General features: G+C 37.7%; 1 protein-coding gene across 4 annotated transcripts in view; it reads left to right on the forward strand.

The window, feature by feature from the left end:
* Positions 1-1,119: 1,119 nt before the first annotated feature.
* The window catches only part of LOC106876462 (bifunctional peptidase and arginyl-hydroxylase JMJD5), a 50,657-nt gene continuing 38,273 nt past the window's right edge, over positions 1,120-13,503 (forward strand). The window contains exons 1-2 of one of the 4 annotated variants that reach the window (XM_089364148.1): positions 1,120-1,202; positions 10,567-10,854. The gene's annotated coding sequence lies outside the window, so the exon portion shown is untranslated. Of the gene's footprint in view, positions 1,203-4,634; positions 5,840-10,296; positions 10,404-10,566; positions 10,855-13,503 lie in introns of those variants that run through there. The other 3 variants (XM_089364151.1, XM_089364147.1, XM_089364149.1) reach the window with 3 other exon arrangements.

Genomic DNA, 13,503 nt, shown 5'->3' on the forward strand with positions numbered 1-13,503 from the left:
AAGTGATACATTGAAGACGTCGGCAGTAGGACGTTGGATAACCGATAAAGTGGAGGAGTCCTAGACCAACGAATTAAAGGCTAGGTGGAAGGGTGAATCAGAGATGCAGAATTTCTCCTCATATTACGTTGTTGTTGGCACTCCGTCGCTTACGACGACGAGGGTTCCAGTTGATCCGATCAACGGAACAGCCTGCTCGTGAAATTAACGTGCAAGTGGCTGAGCACTCTACAGACACGTGTACCCTTAACGTAGTTCTCGGGGATATTCAGCGTGACAGTGTGACAAGGCTGACCCTTTGAATTACAGGCACAACAGAAACAGGAACAAAGAGTGAGAGAAAGTTGTGGTGGAAGAGTACAGCAGGGTTCGCCACCATCCCCTGCCGGAGCCTCGTGGAGCTTTTAGGTGTTTTCGCTCAATAAACACTCACAACGCCCGGTCTGGGAATCGAAACCGCGATCCTATGACCGCGAGTCCGCTGCCCTAACCACCGGGCCATTGCGCCTCCACTCTCCTCATATTACATGCCACACAAAAAGAAAAAGTCCTCAGAAACCAGATAACGTTTTGTACGACACGAAACTACTTCTTTCTTCCTTTCTTTTTTTTTTTTGTTCTTTCATTTTTAACCGTTAGTTTAGATATTTTCTTTTAAGATACCAGGTTCGAATCCAGGCTAAGAGCAAAAGAGCATCACTATGAGATTCGATGCTTGCTAGCACAAGTATTAAGTCACCTAGTAATGTTCTTTATTTACTTTGCTTTGGTCGAAAATTTGATGGGTCCAAGTTTAGACTGTACAACTGTGAGAGAAACAACGCTGACCTTCCTGGGGGTGCCAAAGTCTGCGAGTGACTTTTATGTCATCTCTGTGTAATTCCAGCGGACCAATATTTTCGATGGGTTTTTCAGTGCATCTATAGATCAGTAAAGGGTTTTCTACAGTAAATATGCTAATACTAACTTAAATATCGTTTATATCAAGATATTAAGACAGACATACAGACAGCGTCTCTGTTAATTTTCTTTTAAATATTTTAATTTTTCACGTCTGCTCACGTATTATATATATATTACGTCTTCATTCTCGCATCGCTATTTTACTAAAAACTAGGCTTCACTGAGGAGGACTGATTATACCGAAACATGTTCCGAGTTGTCTCTCTTACGTCGCGAAATTATCAAAATAATTAGAGTCAGTGAGTTAATATTGTCTTTTTCTGAGCACATCATTATTTCTAATGAGATTTATTTTTTTAATTATCCCTTCATTAAGTATGTTAATACAAGCTTAACTATTTCTATTCTAGTTAGCTGCCCTCGTAGCAATGATGTATTTATCCCACATTTGTTGTTGAAGCGTTGTTTTTTTTTTGTTTTGTTTTTTCATTATTATTATTTTACGTGACTGAATATATTAGTATTCTTTTTATAACAAATTTTAGCGAAAAAAATGATAAATATCTTTGAAATTAATTCTAGTAAGCGCCAAACAAAATTGATAAATATCTTCGAAATTAATTGCAAGAGCCGCACAAGATTAAATATTAGTTCGACTTATTGTCGCCGCTGTTGTCGTCGTTGTCGCCGCTTCCGCTGTCTTCGCTGTTGTTGGACCCAAGGCCACTCTGATCCACCAAACTTTTGGTCAATGGCCATCCAATCTGGTTTCTGTTTGTTTGTTTGTTTCATACAGGAGCAGGTGTGGTTGAGAAGCTTACTTCCAAATATGCGTGTATGTGTATTTACGCTATGTATGTATTTGTATTATGTTTGTTCCCCACCACCGCTTGACACCCGGTGTTAGTTTGTTTATTTCCCCCCTTAACTTAGCAGTTCGGCAAAATAGACTGATAGATTAAGTACCTGGCTTTAAAGAAAAATAAGTACTGAGGTTGATTTGTAAGACTAAACCCATCGAAGCGGTGCCCCAGCATGGCCGCAATCCAATGACTGAAACAAGCAAAAAATGAAAATATAAAGATAAAATATAGTATTTAAGGATCACATTATCTTGGTGCCCTTCCTTTTTTAACATGGTAAGGTGTTGTCTGAGTAGTACTTGGTTTCTATTTCTAGCAGATCGAGTATCAATGTAGAACAAGGCTTCTTAAAATGATGCCTGATACAACCATTGTATGAAAAATTTAACTTTCATTTATCCCCAAATAAATTAATCGTAAGAGACGCAGGGGTGTCTATGTGGTAAGAAATTTGAGGGATGATGCAGTTTCGCAGCTCTCCTTGAAAAATGCATTTTTTCGAAAAAAATGTTTCAGATCCCTACGTTTTAGATGACGGAGATTACAGATATGACCCCACAAAAATTTTTTAAACCCCTACCCCCTTAAAATTTTGAACTTTTTAGAATTTTTTTTCCCTGTGTTTTAGATGACGGTGGTGAGCTGGCAGAAACGTCAGCACGCCGGGCAAAATGCTTAGCGGTAATTCGTCTGCCGTTACGTTCTGAGTTCAAATTCCGCCGAGGTCGACTTTGCCTTTCATCCTTTCGAGGTCGATAAATTAAGTACCAGTTACGCACTGGGTTGATGTAATCGACTTAATCTCTTTCTCTTGTTTGTCCCCTCTATGTTTAGCCCCTTTTGGACAATAAAGAAATAAGAAACGTTAGCACGCCGGGCGAAATGCTTCGCGGTATAACGACTCTGTGAATTATTGTGAATACGGTTGTGTTACTTTGTGAAAACTGTCTCGGTGAATAATTGTGATTTTTGTGGAATTATTACGGTTGCATTTCACGTGAGCTGCTATTTTCCCCCCCACCTATGGCAAGTGGTAGTGTCTCCAGTATGGAGAGCTACGCCAAGGCCACTGCGGTGAGGAAGCCAGTGCCGCTGGAAACCAAGTTAATCAAGTTTTATATGGAGGAGGTGACCAGAAGCAGGAATTTGATAGAAGTTGAGGGAGACTCATGCAAATTGTGTCCCCCCAAAGAGACTAAAGAAAATAAAATTCTGAGGACAGTAGTGTATCGTACACAGGCTGTCGAAACCTGTAAAATTGAAATGGTGACAGAAGAGGAAATCGAGGAGTGCCTGGGTGAAATTGTCAATGAAGCCACGTACATCAACAGAGGAAGAAAGTTCGGTACGGTTGATGTGAGGTTCGCCACTTAGAAGAGGCAACCAAGCATGCAACCACCATATTAAGAAGTGAGAAAATAGCATTGCTACCAAGCTATAGAGGAAGAAGTGTGAAAATACGAATTCCCAGAGTTACACCAGATATTAAACCAGAGTGGTTGGTTGCAACAGTGCTGGCTGCAACCAAGGAGGAGCCGGAATTGGGACCAGTGGCGAAAACAAAAGTGTGCAAATGGTGGAGATTTGAACTCGAAATGTGGCTTTTTGCCACATTCGAGGACATAGAAAGAATTCCCTACCAGATAGAAGTGGAGGACGAGAAAACGTTAAATGTCGGAGTCGAGGGAAGAAAACCAAATTGTTATATATGCGGGGAGAGAGGTCATATGAAGACCAAATGCCCTCTATATGAGTTCACACAGCCACAGCAAGAGAAAGCACAAACGGAGGAGGAAAGAATTGTAGACCACACTGAGGAAATAAAAGAGAGACAGAAGTGTGAAACAGAGAAAACAAAGGAGAAGAACGAAAATGGAGCTACTAACCCTAAAAAGCGAAGGAAAAATAAGTCAAAGGAACGGTCAACGGAAAACAAAAAAGAGATAAAAAAGCCAGAAGCTAATAATGTACAAGAGGAGGAGGAGAGAACGGATAAAGATGTGAAATACAAGGGGCTTTTGATAAAGTACGATAACTGCGAGCAGATGGAGAGAAAAGTCGAAAGGTTAGAAGAAATAATAAGAGTGAAAATGCCAGAGAAATGTGCTGAAAAATGCATTTTGATACGTGAGGAAAGATGCTTCGAGTGCATAAAAGAATTTGGTGAAAATATAATAACGAAACGGATATGGTTGGTGGAGACACCACCCACTAGAACTGGTTATTTGCAGTTGTTAAGGACGGACGTAACAATGATTAATGGAAGAAAGGTAACGCGAGTGTTTGGATTTTTTGAGTTACAAAACCGTTAAAATGTTTACATGACGTTGAACGTAAAAGTGAAAAACTGGATAAATGTAACAACCCGACTTTGGGGATCGAGTGGACATTGCGCCTCATTTTCTTCATTCTTGCATATTATCATTTTATTTTAATTACCCCGATTTTATGTTTGCGCTTTGTACTGTCTTTATGTTTTGTGATGTCTTGAAAATTCTTTGTATAGCCCTTTATGGGTAATAAAGAAATCGGTATTTCGTCTGCCGTTACGTTCTGAGTTCAAATTCCGCCGACGTCGACTTTGCCTTTCATCCTTTCGGGGTCGATTAAATATGTACCAGTTACGCACTGGGTCGATGTAATCGACTTAATCCCTTTGTCTGTCCTTGTTTGTCCCCTCTATGTTTAGCCCCTTGTGGGCAACAAAGAAATAAGATGACGGAGATTCCGAATATGCAAGAAACCACATTTTCAAAATTTTAAATTCAATAAGCATATAGTTATGTGCATAAAGAGATAGATATGAATGTCTTCCTGGGGCTAAAAATAACAGTAACACCGTCCTCTATAGGACCGCCACATTTAGTTGACAAATATCTATATATATATAAAATTGAGAATGTATGTCTGTGTGAATCCCTAAAACTCCAGAACTACACAACCAATTTCATTCAAATTTTACACATGCCTTATTTAGGGTCCCGATTGTGTTTTAGTCAAAAAGAAAATTTTAACTTCTTGCATACTTCCATCCCACAACAACATCATATCTCCTCCACTATTTAAGCATTATGTGTCAAAAGTGAAACAAAAACACTCATGTCATTCGAACCGGAATCTCAAAAAGATTGTTATTATTAAATTTATGCATTTCTAGTCAATTTGGAGATATTTGCTATCGAGTTGCAGATTTTTAACAATGCATTTGGTGATTATTTGCTTTATTTCTCGGGCAAAATTTACAAATTAGAATAAAAGAATAAAATTATTATTTCATTCAAAAATTGATGAGCTTTGTTTTTAGTGATGACTTGAAATGGTAAATATTTTTCTAACTGTATTTGCTTGAAAAAACATACTTTTCTTTATATTAAGCAATTTATTATAATTACTTTTACGATGTGCCTAAATAAAAACCATCGTTATAGATAAGCGTTTCTCAACCTTTTTCGCGATTTGGCTTCCCTTGAACATTGAAAAAATTTATTTCGGCTCCCCTGTGTTGATGAAAAATTTAATTCAGCTTCCAATGTATCTGATATAGACCGGTCGGCCCATGACAAATCTGACAAAAGGGGGGACTCGCAGAACTACCATCTCACGAACTGCATCTGAAAGTTGGCACGCCAATCATGCTGCTAAGGAATTTAGATGCTCCAATAATGTGCAATGGTACGCGGATGATTATCAAAAAATTGTGCTCCCGAGTTCTGTAGGCAACAATCTTGAATGAACCGGCCGCTGGCTAAGACATACTTATAAATCTCATGTCCCTTACCCACTCCGATACGACCTACAAGTTTAAACAGATGCAATTTCCCATCAAACTCTGCTTTCCCATGACAATCAACAAGGCGCAGGGACAATCAGTGCAAGCGGTTGGTTTGAATCTGACAGAGCAAGTATTCTCACACGCACAACTGTACGTTGGCTGTCCCCATGGTCTTTCTATTTGTGCACCCGAGGGAAGGACGAAGAATGTTGTCTACCAAGAGGTACTCCAATGATAACAACGGCAACTTCAACTGCTCCAATTTCAACTCCGCTATTTTTTCATCGTCCTGCCAGCCCACGTAAGTCCAGTCTTGCTTTGCTCTCCTTACTAACTCACCATGACATTCTTTTTTTTTCTACCAAGATCCGTCGCCCAAACACCACTTCGCATCCACTTCTTCCTCTTTTTTGTGTCTTCGTTTCTCTCTTCGCGTCGTTCTCTGACCGGGTGAAACCGGGCTCAGCTGATAGTATTTTATAAATTAACGGACAGGGATTAAATAGATAGACAAACAAATAAATAAATGGATGAAAAAGTTCAAAATCTAAACTTGGGGGAGGGGTGAAATTTAAACCCCTGATTAAGCTTTATAACATTAATTATTAAACATTGTTTGTTTCTCCTAAAATGGTGTATATTTAATTTACATTAAAATATTATTTACGATTATTTAAGGCGAACACACGTAAAACGCAAATTCTTTTCACTTTAATGTTTTTGTCTGTATTTAATTTCGATTTGCGTATGTTCGTCAATTCGCTACGATCTCTGTGAAGTCAACAAAATCAAAAATTAAAATTGGGGAAGAGAGGTGGGGGTAGTGAAATATTCTCTTTTTTTTTTTTTTTTTTTTTTTTGCATATTCGTAATCTCCAATATCTAAAACGTAGGAATCCGAAAAAAAAAATGTTTTAATGTATTTTTCAAGGAGAGGTGTGAATCTGCATTAGCCCCGAAATTTGCTTCCCAATCACATGGCTCCGGGTTCAATTCCACGACGTGGCACCTTAGGCAAGAGTCATCTGTCATAGCCCGAAGTCGACCAAAGCGTTGAGAGTAAATTCGGTTATCAGAAACTGAAATAAGCCCGTCGTATATATATATATATATATATATATTTATATATATATATATATATATATATCTGTGTGTGTGTCCCACTGTAGTAGTTGGTTTGTCTATGTCCCAGTGACTTCACAGTTTGGCAAAAGATATCGACAGAATAAGTGCCAGGTTTTAAAGCATTAATTACTGGGACTGATTCTTTCCACTAAACTCGTCAAGGTGGTGCACCAGCATGACCGTCGCTATTATACAGAGAGACAGGGAGGGAGAGAGACAGACAGACAGACAGACAATACAACATGTGCACATGTATGTGTGTGTAAATGTACGTGTGTATATTATATTATATATATATATATATATATATATTCGTTTACCACATTTGTGTGTGTAAATGTATGAATGTACATATATATATATATATATACATATATATATATATACACATACAAATTATATATGTTCCGTTACATCTGCTTTTGTTTCATTATGTAACAACATTATTAATATCAACATTATTAATATCAGACTATTTAGTTGGATACCTACAGCCTGGTTACTAACACTCTGTTCCACTATTGTACAACGGGAAAATATTGATACTTCATAATAATATCATTGTTCACGTTGATTGATAGTATATTGAAGTTTATATTAAGTACACACGCTTGAAACATACTCTTTCTTCCTTTGTCTTTCCTCGTTTGATCAAGTCGTTACTTTAGTTACTAAGAGAAATAAATATATTACAGCGAGTCATGCAAATGTTTTGTAGTCCCGTTAGACGAAAATGGCGAATGCGTTGCTCTAAAGAACGGCGAAGGAAATGCGTTGTTGAATGAACAAGCAATTCTACTTGGTGAAGCTCTTTCTTGCAGATGGCTATCTCTGTCCCAATCACAATGAGTAGGGAAGTAAAAACGAAACAAAAATGGTGGCTAAGTGGTAAGCGGTTTGCTTTCCAACCATATGGTTCTGGGTTCACAAAGCTCACCAAAGCCTTATGAACGGATATGGTAGACGTAAAACTGAAAGAAGCTAGTCGTATATACATGTGTGTGCGTGTGTGGTTGTGGCTGTTTATGTATGTGTGTGGTTGGACTTAGTGTCGTTTAAGGTCATAGGAAGAATTCGTATATATATAGCCTGCATCTGCACCGATCCAGCTGTGAACCGGTGTTGCTGCATGAGTTGTTGTCAGAACAAATGATCCAGAACAAACACCACAAGGCATCTTATTCTATCCTCTAACAGTTCCGCCAATTCCTCACCCTCGATCGATGTTTTTAATCAACCTTGAAAGGATAAAAAGCAAAGTTGACCTCGACAGCATTTGAACTCAAAACGCAAAAAAAGTCGGAAGAAACACCGCGAGGCATCTTGTCCGACGCCCTAAACAGTTCTGCCAATCCACCACCCAGAATTGATATTTTATTTTATCAAACCTGGAAAGAATAAAAAAGCAAAGTTGACCCCGGCGGGATTTGAACTTAAAACTCAAGGGGTCGGAACAAACACCGCGAGGCATCTTACCCGCCCGTCTAAACAATTCTGTCAATCCACCGACCTGGACTGGGATTTTATTTCATCGAACTTGAAAGAATAAAATACAAATTTGACCTCGGTGGGATTTGAACTCAAAACGCTGAAAGTCAGAACAAATGGTGTGAGATATTTTATCCAAACGCTCTAACGACTCCGTCAATAAACCGGCATATTAACTGCATACGCTGGCTCATAATCAGTTAACCCTTTCATGAGAAGGAGCTAGTTTATGCATGTTTGCATACCATTTGCTGCGCATTGACCTTAATAGCAATGAGCCAATAAAAGCTATTATACTCTATTTAGGGACCACTTTACTCTTAAGTGTATAGGGGCTACTTAATTTTTATTCATTTGTTTATTTATTCATTTATTGCAACCCTGACCCAAATTCCTAAATGCAAAAGAATACGATAGCGGAATTTGCACAACGGAGATAAGGAGAGGCGTGGAAAGAGGAAGGGGGAGAAAGGAGAAAGAGTTAAATGCAGAGTGAGTGAGTGAGTGCGCGTGTGTGGCAGTTAGTGAGTAAGTGAGTGAGTGATGAAGAGAGTAAGTGCATATGCGTGCGCATGGAAAATGCACGATAGTAATGTAAACATTAAGTGTATTGCTCATACAAACAAACATACAGACACGCACACACACACACATATATATATATATATATATATATATATATATATATATATATATATATATATATACATACATGAACGCATGATCATGCACACATGAACACACGCACATGTGCATAGCCACACATAAGCATGCACACATTCACACAAACTAACACGCACACAGACACACACATATTCACACACAAGCATGTTACAAACGTCCGCGCGCAAAGCATACAAACAAACACAGAAGAAGTTTGTAAGGTATCGACTCTGTTGGTTGGCCGGTCAGTCGGCTGGCTGATCGGTCGGTCGGTCGGTCGGCTGGTTGGATGAATGGCTGGACAGACAGACAGACGGACGGATGGATGGATGGATGGTGGTGCCTTGCAGGTGGTATTTTTCTAGTGAGGACGGGTCTGCCACTACGTGTAGTGGTTGTGTCTGCGCGATGGGGTGGGGGACGTTGATAACGGTAATATTACTGTTTATTGATGCTGACCGTAATGGTGGTGGTGATGACGGTGACGATGATGATGGTGATGGTGGTGATGGTGTTATGTGAATATATGCGCATGTGTGTAAGTGCGTATATATGTGTATGTCGCGCACGTGTCTGCTTGTGTATCTATGTACGCTTGTGCCTGTCTACATTTGTGTGTGTGTGTCTTCTTACGTATGTATGTCCCTTGAGAACTACTGAAATGACATACAGAGTAACTGATACAACAGTAAATATTCGATATTTACAGCGACACCTACTGGTGACAACTGGGAGTTAAATATTATAGTCAGAATAACGTCACTTCCTATCTCTCTGTCTCTCTCCCCCTCTCTCTCTCTCACACACTCTATCTATCTATCTCTGTCTATCTATCTTCTATCTAACTACCTGTCGATATCGGTCTATCGGTAACTTTCTGTCCTTATCAATCCATCCATCTATACAATTATCTAAAATATAAATGTGCATGTGTGTCTTTATACTTATTACTAACTATATGTGTGTGTGTGTGTGTGTGTGTGTGTGTGTGTGTGTGTGTGTGTGTGTGTGTGTGTGTGTGTGTGTGTGTGTATGTATGTATGTATGTATGTATGTATGTATGTATGTATGTATGTATATATAGAATGAGAATGAATATCTGTGTGTCTGTGTGAATCCCTAAAACTCCAGAACTACACAACCAATTTCATTCAAATTTTACACATGCCTTACTTAGGGTCCCAGTTGTGTTTTAGTCAAAAAAATCTTTAACTTCTTGCATAGTTCGAGCCCACATCAACATAATATCTCCTCCACTATTTAAGTATTGCGTGTCAAAAGTGAAACAAAAACACTCATGTCAAATACTTTCACTTTAAAAATGAAACTTTTCCACTATTTCAGTATCAAAACTGAAAAATCACATTTCGATACTGTAATTTTGGGGGGATTAATTTACACTGCATACGAAAATACAGGCATATTATCACGGAACGTTATTAAACACTCACAGATCTACACATACATACTTGACGAGTGACATGCGTGAAGTGTGAATACGAAATTTTATTTTCATTTCCTTTAAAACAATACACATTTACTGTTCCATCACCGATTAATAATTATCGCAGCAATTGCAAGGTTGGCAGGTAAAATATAAAATTCTTTGTCTCTCTGTACAAGTGCTTCTATTTCCTTAATTTATCCTGCATACAAAAGTACAGACAAACTATATAAGGTTTGTTATTAAACACACACGCATACACATACATATACATACCTGACGACTTAATTTTTTTATTAACTACACAGGGTCGAAACGCAGAGGGAACAACACAAGGACAGGATAAACAAAAGTGGAGGAAAAATAAAATCGAACGAAAAGAATGGTAATGATAAATCAAAAGGTGGAATGATGTCTACTCGAACCCCACACTCCAGTTAACGTCATTGAACGTTTTTAGAAAAAAAAAATTTTTTGTCACGTGTTATTTTATTTTCGTCTCTTTCTCCTTGTTGTTGCTGCTTGTTTTATATACTTTATGGACGACTGACATGCGTGAAGTGTGACCGGATGATAATTATCGCAGAAGTTGCAAGGTAAGACATAAAATTCTTTGTCTCTCTGTAATAATTATTGTAGCATTTACCGTTAAATTAGCAGTTCCATACATGAGCTATTTCGTTCATTTGCTTATATTTCATAAATTTACACAGCATACAAAAATACGGACATAATATATATTTACAATTGCTTACAAAAATAGAGATTAATGTATATTTTTTCTATGTTCATAATTTTTTGTTTACAATATTGAAAAAATATGCCACCAAAGAAAAGATGTAATCCCTCCAGAAACACGTATAAAGCGAGGACGATTACAGAAAACAAAGGCTAGTGTCTCGACAGTGAAAGGAGACGAAACTTTCTCAAGGTCAGCAGATGCATGCCGCAGCACGTCAGTCTCAAGAGAGAAGGGAGATGAGATTTTCCCAATATCAGCTAAGGCATGCTGTAATACTTAATGCTGAATCATTCGAACAACGTTTAACACGCCAGATTATACAGAGGTCCAATACAATAGCTCTTAGAAATAGATCACATGTAAATTCGCTCTTCGCAACACCAGGAGCTGCTTTCAGATATGATCCATCCTATTCCTATAAAAATGATAATTCTGTACAAAATGGTGTGCTACACTCAAATTGTCGTTTCTGTAAAGCTTTCAAATTTAGAAGAGTAGGCCAAATCACTGCCGCCCATTTCCTCCTGGCTTCCAAATTAACTCCTCTTTCTTTAATTTGTTTAGCAAAATTTCTGATCGGAGGAAACAATGTATTCACATGGATAGTACTGGATTAAGCATAAAGCAAAATAAACACGTACTTAGGACATCAAAAGAAAGGGACACTACAGAAATGGTAAACGGTTTACGGCACAAAAGAAATCACGTTAAACTTGCTAAAATAATATTCAAAGTGGTTTATATAATTTATATAATTGAAAATATCATTTCAAAGTGTTCATGGTACCATAGTGAGGATCCTATCAAAGACTTTGAGATTAAACAAAAGTAGGAGAAAACTGTTGAAATATAAATAAACTTGGTCGTATATAAAAACAAGTATTATTTTCCATCTTACTGTTAGATTTCTTTCATTTTAAAAAAATATGAATTTATTTTATGGTTTATTATTGTTTAAATTTTTAATTACATATATATGGGGGGGGCGCCAAAATCTTTTAAGTGCTTAGGGGGTTCTCTGGGTCTTAATCCGGTGCAGTAAATCGATATTGTAATACACTTTTTATCTTTTATTTGTTTCAGTCATTAGACTGTGGCAATGCTGGGGCAACACCTTGAGAAATTTTAGTCGAACGAGTTAACCCTAGTAGTTATTATTTATTATTTTAAAGCCTGATACCTATTCTGTCGTCTATGTATGTATATATATATATATATATAATCCAAAAAAGTTAGGGGTTGTGAATCCAACCCAATAAGGGATAATATCTATCCAATATACTGCCGGAAGGATACCCAGTAACTATTACACTAGTGTTTTTACCAAGTGTAACAAATGGGTGCGGGTAAAAGGAAATTTTACCCTTAATTTATATAGCAATAAGAAAATGGAGGGGAATATGTGGTACTCATCAACTTGCAGACATTGTATTATATTGCTATATAGAGAGAGATTTAGAAATAATAATGTTTATATATATATATATATAGGGAGAATTAAAAAAAAAAACAACAAACGAAGACAGGTGGTGTAGAAAACAAACAGATGTATTAGTATAACGCTCGGGAATTGAAAAAGTCTTTAACGTTTCGAGCCTACGCTAGAGTCCGCCCAGAAAATGTATGCACACTTTAGGAGAATTTCCGTTATTTCAAACAAATTTCTTAATCGGGAATAAGAAAAGTTTTATTCTGTACTTATTGCATGAAACATTGGGCACTGTGTCAAAGTTATTTTATTCCAATAAATCAATAAATTTCGTTTTATTGGTGTAGACCATTACTATTCTGTTAGAATCGTTTTTACTTACACACACACACACACACACACACACACAATGAAAGCGAGTGGCTACGAGTTTAGGATATGCGGCTCATGATTGCGAGGTTGCGAGTACGATACCTGGCTGTGCGCTGTGTCCTTGAGCAAGGCACTTTATTTCACTTTGCTATAGTCTATTCAGTTGGCAAAAAAAAATGAGTTGTACCTGTAATCCAAATGCCCAGCCTTGTCACATTGTGTCACGCTGAGTCTCCCTAAGAACTACGTTAAGGGTATACGTGTCTATGGAGCGCTCAGCCACTTGCACGTTAATTTCACGAACAGGCTGTTTCGTTGATCGTATCAGCTGGGACCCTCGTCGCCGTAACCGATTGAGTGCAAGTATACACACACACATACAGTGTTATTCTTTGGGAAGGTCATATTGCCAATAAACTCATGCACTGGTTGTCGTTCACTTCATTTTCAATGATTTCAAATCCTCCAGCAGATTTACTTTTGCATGATATGTCGTCAAATATCATTGCTATATTGTGAAGCCTGAAATCTTGTTCTCCTGTTGTTGTTTTGTTTTCATTGTTTATTTTTATTTTTATTCTTTTTTTGCTTTTATTTTTTCTGATGCTAACATAACGTGTGTGTGTATGTGTGTGTGTGTGTGTTTAGCTTTCAGGCTTTGTGTGTATGCGCGCGCGCGTGTACTTTGTGGGTATGCGTGTT

Source organism: Octopus bimaculoides, chromosome 16, assembly GCF_046866305.1.
Source record: "Octopus bimaculoides isolate indiv1 chromosome 16, ASM4686630v1, whole genome shotgun sequence".
NCBI lineage: Eukaryota > Metazoa > Mollusca > Cephalopoda > Octopoda > Octopodidae > Octopus > Octopus bimaculoides.